The sequence below is a fragment of the Procambarus clarkii genome, chromosome 64 (genome assembly GCF_040958095.1).
Source record: "Procambarus clarkii isolate CNS0578487 chromosome 64, FALCON_Pclarkii_2.0, whole genome shotgun sequence".
Lineage (NCBI taxonomy): Eukaryota > Metazoa > Arthropoda > Malacostraca > Decapoda > Cambaridae > Procambarus > Procambarus clarkii.
The window spans coordinates 4214255-4228608 of NC_091213.1; the positions used below are offsets into that span (position 1 = coordinate 4214255).

The 14354-nt window shown below is 45.1% G+C and overlaps 1 protein-coding gene across 4 annotated transcripts in view; it reads right to left on the reverse strand.

Moving 5' to 3' along the window:
* LOC123768956 (E3 ubiquitin-protein ligase MARCHF4) overlaps positions 1-14354 on the reverse strand; it is a 56199-nt gene that overhangs the window by 40941 nt on the left and 904 nt on the right. The window lies entirely within an intron of this gene.

Consider the following 14354-nt stretch of genomic DNA (forward strand, 5'->3'; position numbering starts at 1 on the left):
ATACAAATATACTCTTCTGGAACAGTGATAAAAAGATTTAGGACAGCGCAGCTCTCTCTGGAGCAGTGTTAGCTCTCTAGAATAGCGCTGAAAGTTCTGATACAGTGCTGGGAGTTTTCTGGAACTACTGGGGACTGCTGAAAGCACTAATTAAGACAATGATGGAAGGTTTAAAACAGTGCCAGAAGTTCTGCAACAGTGCCAGAAGTTCTGCAACAGTGCCAGAAGTTCTGCAACTGTGCCAGAAGTTCTGCAACTGTGCCAGAAGTTCTGCAACTGTGCCAGAAGTTCTGCAACTGTGCCAGAAGTTCTGCAACAGTGCCAGAAGTTCTGCAACAGTGCCAGAAGTTCTGCAACAGTGCCAGAAGTTCTGCAACAGTGCCAGAAGTTCTGCAACTGTGCCAGAAGTTCTGCAACTGTGCCAGAAGTTCTGCAACAGTGCCAGAAGTTCTGCAACAGTGCCAGAAGTTCTGCAACAGTGCCAGAAGTTCTGCAACTGTGCCAGAAGTTCTGCAACTGTGCCAGAAGTTCTGCAACTGTGCCAGAAGTTCTGCAACAGTGCCAGAAGTTCTGCAACTGTGCCAGAAGTTCTGCAACTGTGCCAGAAGTTCTGCAACAGTGCCAGAAGTTCTGCAACTGTGCCAGAAGTTCTGCAACAGTGCCAGAAGTTCTGCAACTGTGCCAGAAGTTCTGCAACTGTGCCAGAAGTTCTGCAACAGTGCCAGAAGTTCTGCAACAGTGCCAGAAGTTCTGCAACAGTGCCAGAAGTTCTGCAACTGTGCCAGAAGTTCTGCAACAGTGCCAGAAGTTCTGCAACAGTGCCAGAAGTTCTGCAACTGTGCCAGAAGTTCTGCAACTGTGCCAGAAGTTCTGCAACTGTGCCAGAAGTTCTGCAACTGTGCCAGAAGTTCTGCAACAGTGCCAGAAGTTCTGCAACAGTGCCAGAAGTTCTGCAACAGTGCCAGAAGTTCTGCAACTGTGCCAGAAGTTATGCAACAGTGCCAGAAGTTCTGCAACAGTGCCAGAAGTTCTGCAACTGTGCCAGAAGTTCTGCAACTGTGCCAGAAGTTCTGCAACTGTGCCAGAAGTTCTGCAACTGTGCCAGAAGTTCTGCAACTGTGCCAGAAGTTCTGCAACTGTGCCAGAAGCTATCCAACTGTGCCAGAAGTTCTGCAACTGTGCCAGAAGCCCTCCAGCTATCCAACTGTGCCAGAAGCTATCCAACTGTGCCAGAAGCTATCCAACTGTGCCAGAAGCTATCCAACTGTGCCAGAAGCTCTACAACTGTGCCAGAAGCTCTACAACTGTGCCAGAAGCTCTACAACTGTGCCAGAAGCTCTACAACTGTGCCAGAAGCTCTACAACTGTGCCAGAAGCTCTACAACTGTGCCAGAAGCTCTCCAACTGTGCCAGAAGCTCTACAACTGTGCCAGAAGCTCTACAACTGTGCCAGAAGCTCTACAACTGTGCCAGAAGCTCTACAACTGTGCCAGAAGCTCTACAACTGTGCCAGAAGCTCTACAACTGTGTCAGAAGCTCTACAACTGTGCCAGAAGCTCTACAACTGTGTCAGAAGCTCTACAACTGTGCCAGAAGCTCTACAACTGTGCCAGAAGCTCTACAACTGTGTAAGAAGCTCTACAACTGTGTAAGAAGCTCTACAACTGTGCCAGAAGCTCTACAACTGTGTAAGAAGCTCTACAACTGTGCCAGAAGCTCTACAACTGTGTAAGAAGCTCTACAACTGTGTAAGAAGCTCTACAACTGTGCCAGAAGCTCTACAACTGTGTAAGAAGCTCTACAACTGTGCCAGAAGCTCTACAACTGTGCCAGAAGCTCTACAACTGTGCCAGAAGCTCTACAACTGTGCCAGAAGCTCTACAACTGTGTAAGAAGCTCTACAACTGTGCCAGAAGCTATCCAACTGTGCCAGAAGCTCTACAACTGTGCCAGAAGCTCTACAACTGTGCCAGAAGCTCTACAACTGTGCCAGAAGCTCTACAACTGTGCCAGAAGCTCTACAACTGTGTCAGAAGCTCTCCAACTGTGCCAGAAGCTCTACAACTGTGCCAGAAGCTCTACAACTGTGCCAGAAGCTCTACAACTGTGTCAGAAGCTCTACAACTGTGCCAGAAGCTATCCAACTGTGCCAGAAGCTCTACAACTGTGCCAGAAGCTCTACAACTGTGTCAGAAGCTCTACAACTGTGCCAGAAGCTATCCAACTGTGCCAGAAGCTCTACAACTGTGCCAGAAGCTCTACAACTGTGTAAGAAGCTCTACAACTGTGTCAGAAGCTCTACAACTGTGCCAGAAGCTATCCAACTGTGCCAGAAGCTCTACAACTGTGCCAGAAGCTCTACAACTGTGCCAGAAGCTCTACAACTGTGCCAGAAGCTCTACAACTGTGTCAGAAGCTCTACAACTGTGCCAGAAGCTATCCAACTGTGCCAGAAGCTCTACAACTGTGCCAGAAGCTCTACAACTGTGCCAGAAGCTCTACAACTGTGTCAGAAGCTCTACAACTGTGTCAGAAGCTCTACAACTGTGCCAGAAGCTCTACAACTGTGCCAGAAGCTCTACAACTGTGTAAGAAGCTCTACAACTGTGCCAGAAGCTCTACAACTGTGCCAGAAGCTCTACAACTGTGTCAGAAGCTCTACAACTGTGTCAGAAGCTCTTGGAAAGTGCGGGAAGAGCCGCAACAATGCTGGAAGCCTCTGGAACAGTGTTTCAAGCTTCCTGGAAATGGTGGAAGCGCTGGAACAGTGACGAAAGCTCTTTTGGAACAATGTAGGAAGGGCAGATATTTTGTTGAAAGCTGTGGAACAGTGCTGGAAGCTCTCTGGAACAGCGTTGAGATCTCTGGGTCAATAATTAAGTTGCGAAACGATGCGGAAGCTTAAAGCTTCAGTCTGAAAAATATTCTCTTCCCATTTGTAACCTTTTAAACTTAGAAAAGTTAAATTTAAATTAATAACGTGTCATCGCAATAATATTATATTCTGAATTTTAAAATATATCTTTCTTTAAATACATGTTTTGATCTTACTTTTAAAAATCGAATGGCTTTTAAAAAGTTTAAATAGGGCAAGTCAATATCTTACTTGCACTTATAAACTTTAGACACCACTTACAACTTAAGCAGTGAAAAGCTTTTATTGATAGGCAAGAATGGAAGTTTCCGTTTTATTACGTCTAATTTACGACCTAAGAGCCAGCGGCGTCTGGAGACGGGAGTGATTTGGCACCGAGAGTTACAGCGATGATAACTTGATCAGGGGCAACATAACTTGACCATCACCAACACACACAACCGTGGCAGGAGGAATGAGAGAGTGAATGTTGCTCGACTCTTCCATATCCTCCTATCCACCAGGATTAGAATGTGCTGTTTGCTGTGACTCAGTGTTGCAGCAAGGTGGGGGGAGGAAGAGTGCCACAGTGCCGACCATATGTGGCACTCTGACCTTTGCTGGCGGTGGAACCTTTACATCAGGCAGGGGGGGGGCAGCAGTGAACACTCTTGAGGGCGACAAAGGCTTCCTGGAAGGCTTACACACACACACTGGAGGGCCGGGGCGTGGCGCCTGAGGGAGTAATGTCGCTCGATACTAACTTATTGACGTGAAATTGTAGTATGTTCGGAATGCGCTATATCCGCCTGTGGTGCCGCCTGTGAGGGCCGTCTGTGACCGAGGGCGTCAGTTAAAGCCTTACGAGTACATCTAATATCACTGCTCAAGTTTATCTTGTCCCTGTTCGCCCAAATTTAAATTATGCAGTTCAGTGCTGGTCTCCGTACTATAGAGTGGTTATAAGTTCATTTCAACGCAAAGCCTGGGTAGATTGATACGGGGGAGAAGCTGTTACCCATGCAGCAGGTCGGCCCCTCTCCACGGCACAAAGTCTCCAATGGAAAGGCAAACGCCAATATGATTGGTTCCAGCGCCGTCGCAGGAACTATCAGGACTAGGTTGAAGGCCACAATTAACTGCCCAAGTTAGTTGTTGGAAACTACTCTATCCCTGTAAGAATTATTTTATTGTCTCAATAAACGTACTTGAACTTGAGAGAAGGATGACCCAATGAATCCCAAGGAATAGAAACCTCCCTAATTAAGATTAAGAAAGCTTAATTTACATTAGAAAAAAGAAGAGTAAGGAGTGAAATGAGTGAGAATATAAATATATAAAAGATGTATACCATTTAGGACACAAGACAGTGGATGCGAACTGAATCAATTTGTGCTTCTGAAAAAAAGACCTGGGTAAATACTTTTTTTTGGGGGGGGGAGGGGGGGTTACAGAGGTGTGATTAATGGATCAAATTATTGGGTAACATAATAGATCGCTGGGTTGTTTCAAGCGTAGGTTAGACATACATATGGATGAGCTTGAGTAGATATAAATAGGAGCTGTCTCATATAGGTCATTAGGCCCTTGTGTAGTTTACCGTTATTCTTACGGTCTTATGATTGGGTTCTCTTACGGCTGTTCTGTTTGTCGAAAACATTACTACCCCCCCCCCCCCTGTGTGTGTGTGTGTGTGTGTGTGTGTGTGTGTGTGTGTGTGTGTGTGTGTGTGTGTGTGTGTGTGTGTGTGTGTGTGTGTGTGTATACTCACCTAGTTGTGTTTGCGGGGGTTGAGCTCTGGCTCTTTGGTCCCGTCTCTCAACCGTCAATCAACAGGTGTACAGATTCCTGGGCCTATTGGGCTCTATCATATCTACACTTGAAACTGTGTATGGAGTCAGCCTCCACCACATCACTGCCTAATGCATTTCATTTATCAACCACTCTGACACTAAAAAAGTTCTTATGAGTGAACTTTTCATAGTTCAGAACTGGGTGTGTGTGTGTGTGTGTGTGTGTGTGTGTGTGTGTGTGTGTGTGTGTGTGTGTGTGTGTGTGTGTGTGTGTCTGGGGAAACATTTGAAGAAGCAATTTGGCAGACAAATGACAGGCAGGTCCCTTACTATGTCTTGTCATTAGCACGAGTGGTTAGCAACAGTGTTCCCCTGATGTTAAGATATCCCAGAAGCGAGCCTAATGCAGGTGGAAGGGGGCGTCTAATATATTATTAAGAGTCCCGTCGGCGGCTCATTAACCACTAACAACCTTTTCTCATTCTAATCGGATCACCTCTTTAACTTTAAGCCCTTGGGGGTTAATATGAGAGGTTATCGTTAACTAGCTTACCTTGCTATCCCATACTGGGTATGTGGGCCTGCGGGCCGCTCCAAGCAACAGCCTGGTGGACCAAACTCTCACAAGTCAAGCCTGGCCTCGGGCCGGGCTTGGGGAGTAGAAGAACTCTCAGAACCCCATCAACCAGGTATATGTGGGCCTGCGGGCCGCTCCAAGCAACAGCCTGGTGGACCAAACTCTCACAAGTCAAGCCTGGCCTCGGGCCGGGCTTGGGGAGTAGAAGAACTCTCAGAACCCCATCAACCAGATATCAACCAACCCGTTAGTTAAACCCACCTCAGGACTCCTATCCCACAACCCCCCTATCATGCAAATATTAACCCCCCACCCCCAACACCACCCCTACCCCAGCCATCACCTGCGACGAAATTTAATTAAACCCCGCTTGTCACAGGATCCGACTGAGAGAAATGCCTGCTGGAAATGTTTCTGTCATTAGCCCGAGTGACCGAACACTAGACACTGCTTAACTCTGCCATTTAGAGTAGAACATTAGTGAGTGCTTGTGACTGTGGAGTTATCCTACTGATGACTTGACGGATGAGCTGCCCTATACACTGGAGGGACCGTGATCAATTATAATGTGTTCTTCGTGGTGTATTCGGTAGTGAGTGTGTGTCCGGGGAGTATTCATCTAGTTGTGCTTCAGGGGGTTGAGCTCTGCTCTTTCGGCCCGCCTCTCAACTGTCAATCAATCAAATGTTACTGTCTGTACTCACCTATTTGTGCTTGCGGGGGTTGAGCTTTGGCTCTTTGGTCCCGCCTCTCAACCGTCAATCAACTGGTGTACAGATTCCTGAGCCTACTGGGCTCTATCATATCTACATTTGAAACTGTGTATGGAGTCAGCCTCCACCACATCACTGCCTAATGCATTCCATCTGTAAACTACTCTTGACACTGAAAAAATTCCTACTAATGTCCCTGTGTGTGTGTGTGTGTGTGTGTGTGTGTGTGTGTGTGTGTGTGTGTGTGTGTGTGTGTGTGTGTGTGTGTGTGTGTGTGTGTGTGTGTTATCATCTAGCATTACTGTTAACATTGTATGATTATTATTCCTCTCATTCTCCCTCATACTCTCGTTCGAGTCCCCTCTCACATCTAATCATACTCATTCACATTTCCTTTGTTACTATCCACCTCTCTCTCTCTCTCTCTCTCTCTCTCTCTCTCTCTCTCTCTCTCTCTCTCTCTCTCTCTCACCACAATGCCAGAGTTATGGCTCACGTGGGAGGAGGGGGAGGTAGGGGGGCTGGAAGGAGTATTTGTGGAGAGAGAGAGAGAGAGAGAGAGAGAGAGAGAGAGAGAGAGAGAGAGAGAGAGAGAGAGAGAGAGAGAGAGAGAGAGAGAGAGAAAGAGAGAGAGAGAGAGAGAGAAAGAGAGAGAAAGAGAGAGAAAGAGAAAGAAAGAGAGAGAAAGAGAAAGAGAGAGAGAGAGAGAGAGAGAGAGAGAGAGAGAGAGAGAGAGAGAGAGAGAGAGAGAGAGAGAGAGAGAAACAGAGAAACAGAGAAACAGAGAGACAGAGAGAGACAGAGACAGAGAGAGAGAGACAGAGAGAGACAGAGAGAGAGAGAGACAGAGACAGAGAGAGACAGAGAGAGAGAGAGACAGAGACAGAGAGAGACAGAGACAGAGAGAGACAGAGACAGAGAGAGACAGAGACAGAGAGAGACAGAGACAGAGAGAGACAGAGACAGAGAGAGACAGAGACAGAGACAGAGAGAGACAGAGAGAGAGAGAGACAGAGACAGAGACAGAGAGAGACAGAGAGAGAGAGAGACAGAGAGAGACAGAGAGAGAGAGAGACAGAGAGAGACAGAGAGAGACAGAGAGAGACAGAGACAGAGAGAGACAGAGACAGAGAGAGACAGAGACAGAGGAGGGTGTTCGCGGAAGACAAAAAATAGGACCAAAATTCTAAAGAATATATCTAGAAGAATTCCATTCGTAATATCACAAGATGATAGAATAGAAAAAAGTAAAGCCGGGGGTCCAGGAGCTAAAATCTACCCTGGAGGCAGAGTTAGTGACTATACGATTAGGCGAGTACAGTAAGTTAGGCTCCAAAAGAGGTTGTCACTCTCCAAATGGGAGGCAGGAGTGGCGAGTGAGTGAGAGAACTCTGGCATTGTCTTCAATTATGTAGGACGGACCAAGTAATCGTTGGAGGAGGGAGTGCTGGTTGCTAGGACCATCGGGTATCGAACGAGGGCGAAGCGTGGGTGTCGCTCTATCGATGAGTCCAATCACAAATGTGTAATTGGTAAAACACCTGCGCGAAGCACTCCAAACGGAGTAGCTCGTTACAGGTAATTGGAGTTACTTCAAATACTTTAAAACTCATACAGCAAATTATTTTTAAGGTGCTTCAGACACACAAGTGGTGGTTGACCAGTATGTGGAGTGGTGCGGCTCACCTGGTGCCTGGTGTCTATTTATTGGGCTGGTTATCTGGTACGTTGTGATCATATCCCCCCCTGTGTTCCTTCTACCCTATAGAGCTGGGAGATTTAGGTCCACTAGTCTGTCTTCGTAACTTGAACCTGTTAGCTCTGGCACCAGTCTTGTTGCAATCAGTTGGGGCCAGATTCACGAAAGCAGTTACGCAAACACTTACGAACCTGTACATCTTTTTCCCAATCTTTGGCGGCTTTGTTTACAATTATTAAACAGTTAATGAGCTCCGAAGCACCAGGAGGCTGTTTATAACAATAACAACAGTTGATGGGCAAGTTTTCATGCTTGTAAACTGTTTAATAAATGTAATCAAAGGCGTCAAAGATTGAGGAAAGATGTACAGGTTCGTAAGTGCTTGCGTAACTGCTTTAGTGAATCTAGCCCCTGGTCTTTTTGTCAGTTTTGGCTTTATGGTTCACCAGGCGCGGATTCCATGCCGGTGCTGCATACTCCAGTACTGGTGTCTCGTACGTGGCGCCTCACACCTGGTGCCTGAGGCAGGTGGCACGGTGCCTGCGTCACACCATCAGTGCCAGAAGAACACGGTCTCTGACGTGATTTGTGATGATAGGCGGCACAAAATTAGCATGTGAATAGTACCCTGCGTCAGTCCCCCCCCCCACCATCACCACTACCACCACCCTGCGTCAACAACCCCCCCCCCACCACCACCACCCAGCGTCAACAACCCCCCCCCTCACCACCACCACCACCCAGCGTCAACAACCTCCCCCCCCCCAACCACCTAGCGTCAACAACCCCTCCCCCTCCCTCACCACCACCACCACCCAGCGTCAACAACCCCCCCCCCCACCACCACCACCACCACCCAGCGTCAACAACCCCTCCCCCTCCCCCACCACCACCCAGCGTCAACAACCCCCCCCCCCCCCACCACCACCACCACCCAGCGTCAACAACCCCCCCCCCCCCCCCACCACCAGAGCAGGTGGGCAGGTAAATACCACAGACTACCCATCTCACCTTCAGATGTCTTCTGGCACAAAGTCCTAGTTCCTAAAATATGATTGACGCTTCCCCTTGCACCATCATAGTTGCCCGCGGGGGAGAATGTGTATACTTGCGTACCGTGAGTTTCCGTAGAGCTGGTCCCGTCACAGTGCTTGCGTGTGACGGCCGACACAGTGCTTGCGTGTGACGGCCGACACAGTGCTTGCGTGTGACGGCCGACACAGTGCTTGCGTGTGACGGCCGACACAGTGCTTGCGTGTGACGCAACGATCAAGTCGGTTAGTGGTGCTTCTCCCTCTAAGGTATACCTGTCAACCAGGTATGTCTAGGTGTCTAGAAGGTATGTTGAAGGGGTATTTACCTTGGTAAGGTAAATATATCTTCAAGAATATTGACGAGTCCCAATGCTGTTGTGTTTTGAAGTATGGTGCAGTGGATACAGTGTGTATACCTGCCACTCTGTGGGGCCAGGGTTCGAGTCTCCTGGTGGGTTGAGTGTTAAAAAGTTATAAACTTTAGCTTGCGGTTATTAGGCAAGTCTGTGCATTAAGCATTTACACATTTTCATTTTTTTTTCATTTTCAAATTACGTCCATATTCGGCCATACGGGTAACGGCCAAAAGCAACGTTCTTTTTAAGAGAACAGGCTCTGTAGACAGCGGCATGAGGTCACATTTTGTGAGTCGCAGTGAACTCATAACTGTGTACCAATGCTTGGAGTATGTTAAGGCAGTGTCTAGATGTTTGGGATGTGTAGGGCAGTGAGAGTTAACTTTGTTGACAAATGTAAATAAACGTAATTTCTGCCGGATAAGACGCGCCAATTTCGCGAGAAAATTTAGTGGATTTGTTGTTCTATGTTTTATCATATTTATTGAAACTGATGGTTAAGTAGTTTTGTAGGGAAAACATTGTGTTTCTCTACAAGTAAATACAATATATATTCGGTTGGTGGTGAACCAATAATTGTTTTGCCCGTCGGATAGTTATCAACTGGATGCCAAGTCATGTGGGAATAATAGGAAATGACATTGTAGACGAAGCTGCAAAACTTGCAACTAAGATAATAAATGTAAAGATTTACATACCATGGAGTCTATCACAGATTAAGAAAGTAATTAAAAATAGAGCAATGCAGGGGATGTACATTGACCACAACACAGCAGTTGCAACATCAGGATCTGCGGGTTGGTACAAGAATTCAACCAACTACGAACCACTTAGTTTGATGAAAGGGAGCAGTAGAACAACAGAAGTGCACTTACATCGCATCAGGCTTGGATACCCATGTGCATGGGAAATAGGCTTACAGGTTCCAGAAGATGAGAGGAAATGTCAGCACTGTGGAGAAATGCCCGACAAACCACTGGAACATTATCTAACACAGTGCACAGTTACAAACCCATTAAGATTTCAACTTAGATTCAACCGAGCAGAAGTTGCCAAACACATTGGGCATAATCTTACTGAAGCAAACATATTAGTCATAAATACTCATACACCGTTTAGGTAATTTTTTTTTTTTTTTTTTTTTTTTTTTGAGATATATAGAAGAGTTGTTACATTCTTGTACAGCCACTAGTACGCGTAGCGTTTCGGGCAAGTCCTTAATCCTATGGTCCCTGGAATACGATCCCCTGCCGCGAAGAATCGTTTTTTCATCCAAGTACACATTTTACTGTTGCGTTAAACAGAGGCTACAGTTAAGGAATTGCGCCCAGTAAATCCTCCCCGGCCAGGATACGAACCCATGACATAGCGCTCGCGGAACGCCAGGCGAGTGTCTTACCACTACACCACGGAGACTGCAAATTGAAACAAGCAACACTTAGTGGGCCAGCCAGAGGCTTAGGACCCGCGCTGGAATATCTCTGTAAAAAAGAAAAATGTTTCCTGTCAGCCTGCCAACACTTTTTTATTTTATTTTATTAACAAGCTTAGGTATGCACAGAAATGTGCTGCTACCCTATTCTATATGAGATTACACAGTGTAATAACAAAAACTAGCTATAATTTCATCCAATATTCCCATCTCAGAGAATGGTTAGACATACATGGAATCAGGGGAGAAAATGCCAGCCTCAATACAAAAACAAATCAACTGATTAAAAATCAGGAAAGAACATGAAATATAAGACTGGTCTATTAGCCTCCACTAGCAAAATCTGAGTACAGTACAAGAATATCTTCCAATATTCGTGAGTGTGTGAAGTAATTACAGAGCTCAAAGTACCTCATACCATTTGGTCTGAAGTCACTGATAACAGGGCAATCACAGATATAGTGTTGGAGAATATGTCCCAGCTCTTGTTCACATAGTTTACAATTGGAATATTCACCACGGTAATATTCTGGTTTAGGAAATGGGTAATCTGTGATGTGGGGGGAGGGGGGAGGGGGTAGAAATAGCCTAAGCTACTCTATCCCTTTGGGATGTATTTTTCTTTTCTCAATAAATATATTTGAACTTGAATTTTAACCCGTAATGAGAGGGATGTTTTGTAACACATATTGGTCCTTTCATCTTCTGTTGTCAATATCAGTTATCCTTCCATGATGTGCAAGAAGCCTAAAGGTTCTTGCTTGTCAATAAAAAGCGAGAATGACGCGGCAGTGAGGCATATTTGCCAAATGTAAAACTATTGCATGGCCAAATATTTTCACCTTCATTTTTGTACCGCCACATCAAACCAAACTCTGCATGCTACCTATGGGTCATACTTTCATCTGCACGTGTAAATTATCTTGCATACAAATCATATTATGGTTTTAAGTACAAGAATGATTATTGTTTGGTTATTAGAAGCCTAATAAGTTAGCTAGAAAACAGAGAAAGATAACAAAATTCTGTACCTTTGAAACCTCTCGTATAATCAGAGATTAGGATTTTTTTTTTTTTTTACCACGACCTTCTTCAACTTTAGTTTTATAACTCGCATATAATATAACATTTTTAATAACATAAGTCGATATAATAACATCGAAGTATTTCAACAACCTCCTCCATTTCTTCAAAATTACGGAGCATGCCTCGTACACAATATATAATTTCTCTGCATCGTAACACAGAAGTCGTGAAACAGGACATTTGTGGTTCTTGAGTTTTTGGTTTCCCAAACGAGCCTCTCGCCTATTTTAGAAAGTTGAGCGTGAATTAACCACAGAACTCCCAGCAAACGATCTCTGAGCCTAATGGGAAGAAGATATTTATGGCGAACAGCCCGTTCTCTTAAACACTAATTAAATTATTAATTATAATTAAACGCATGTTAATCCAGCCGCCAAACCACCAACCCGTCCCCGACTCAAGTCCATTACATCCAGCGGTCGACCCCACAGGCGCATTCTTAAATTTTTACATGCTGTTCATTCAAAGCGGGAATTTTCTCAAATATAAATTAATACTATAATATATTAGCATATTTTGCATATATAGGCATAGGTCAGGTGTTTAGGTTCTGTTGGCGATTATTAGTATTTGTAGTACGTGGGGTGAAGCATTTATAGCGTTGTGATTCGAACAAAATTCGTCAGTGAAGCACTTGTTCCGGATATGTTCGAATGTCAGCAGTTGTGAGTCGTGTGTAAACCGCTTTTCATTCATAAACAGGGGGGTTGGCGGGTGCATGGAATCACTTTTGGATCTTTGTTTGGAGGACGGGCTGTTTATAGCGTTATACTTCGAAGAAAATTCGTCAGTGAAACACTTGTTCCGGAAGTGTTCGAACGTCAACAGTTGTGAGTCGTGTGTAAACCGTTTTTCATTCATAAACAGGGGGTTTGGCGGGTGGATGGAATGTACTTCGCCCATTGTTTATGAGGACGGGCCGAGTGATGATGATCGAACTTTTTTCAACAATGCTTCGTTTACTTTCTCTGTTCCAATCGCAACTCTAAATGTTTCACCCGTGTACTCAAAATACAAATAATTGCCAAAAGAAATTGAACCAATTTCAATTTGGTTCCCAAATTGAATCTAACCCAATCTAACCTAATCTAGTCCTAACTAAACATCAAATTCTATCCCATGTTGGAATCCCATCATATGATAAAGCCGATGAAACTGCTAAATTGGCAACTCGTCATCCAGTAATCCACAAAACAATCCAACCCAGCCTAGAGTACATAAAATACATCACCAAAAAAAGCTTGCACACCTCAACAAAACCAATTTACAACAGAGTAGCAGAAGGTTCGCCCTCTACAATATGGTATCTTCAGATAGATGTTAATCTTCTTGTTTGAGGAGCTGTTCACTTGAGACAGTTAAGCAAGTCCCAGCTGTGTCTGGGTACAAGTGACAGGATGAACAACCCAGCGGGTTTTCTTCCTATTGGGGAGTGTTGTACATGCTGCTATGGCGGTGTGTCCACTCACAAGATGAGTGGCGCTGCCCAATACTGTCACTATGGCGGTGTGTCCACTCACAGGATGAGTGGCGCTGCCCAATAAACTCGCCCCTTGGGGCAAAATTTAAAAAAATTCAGATCACCAAGTTAGACAGATTAAATATCCCGAATGGAATCCACCGGGAAATAGCAGTTCGGTTATATAGACTACGTCTAGGTTACAGATGCAACTGGGGAACCCAGAGAGTGGGAATGCATTTTCTGCCAAATAATCACAAAGAAGCTACTACTTCACTATCTCCTGGAATGTGAAGTAACCAATGACCAAGAAGAGCTTTAAGAGTCCCTGAATCTTGCAGTAACCACCCTGAAGCCATCAACACTGCCATTCTTCTGGTCAAAAAAGATGTCCAGCAGCTGGAAGAGCAGCTTGGAGACGGGCTATGAGGTATTCAAACTAATATTTGCTGAACCTAATTAGCTAGGTCTATGTTAACGAAAACTGATGACCATCGAGACCAAGGCTTGTAGAATGATAGCGTCATATGAGGGCGATATTATATATGTCTTTGTGTAGACTGGACCCTTATATGCTTCCATTCATCTTGTTTTGGTATGCCAGATGGACCCCTTAATATTACGTTATATTTGATAAATTCCATTATATTTGTCAAATCTCGGTTTTAACAAATATAAAAATTGTGTTCAGAAATTATTTGTTGTATTGTGACTAAGTTCCAACTTCTATGTTTTATTTTTCTATTGATAAATTGAACGATAAGTTTGTGTCATTCACAACATCCTCGGGCTCTGCAACATGCCGCGTATAAGAGATCCTAATTGGACAAATTTCACAAATTCGAAAAAACACAAATTACAAAGTGATCCTACAGATTATACTGCTGTACCGTCCATCAGAACTGGAGAGGGTCAATCCAGCAATGGACATTGACGTTGTTTTATATATTTATTGTTTAATCAAGGTGAATATTTATTTTAGCAGAAAATAATATTGTAATTAGGCTTTCTACAAGGAGTTATGATTTTGAGAATTCCGCCGTTGAACCCGTGGGAATGAAAAGTAGAGAACACAGTACATATTGCCAGGCAGGTGATTGGGGTGTTTGGGGTGGCTATGGTTGTGGGGGGGTGGCTATGGTTGAAGGGTGGCTATCTTGTGGGGTGACTATGGTTTATGCCTGTGGGGGATGGCCATGCCTGTGGGGGGTGGCCATGCCTGTGGGGGGTGGCTATGTTTGTGAGGCTGACTATGCCTGTGGGGGTGGCTATGTTTGTGAGGCTGACTATGCCTGTGGGGGGTGACTATGCCTGTGGGGTGGCTATGCCTGTGGGGGTTGCTATGCCTGTG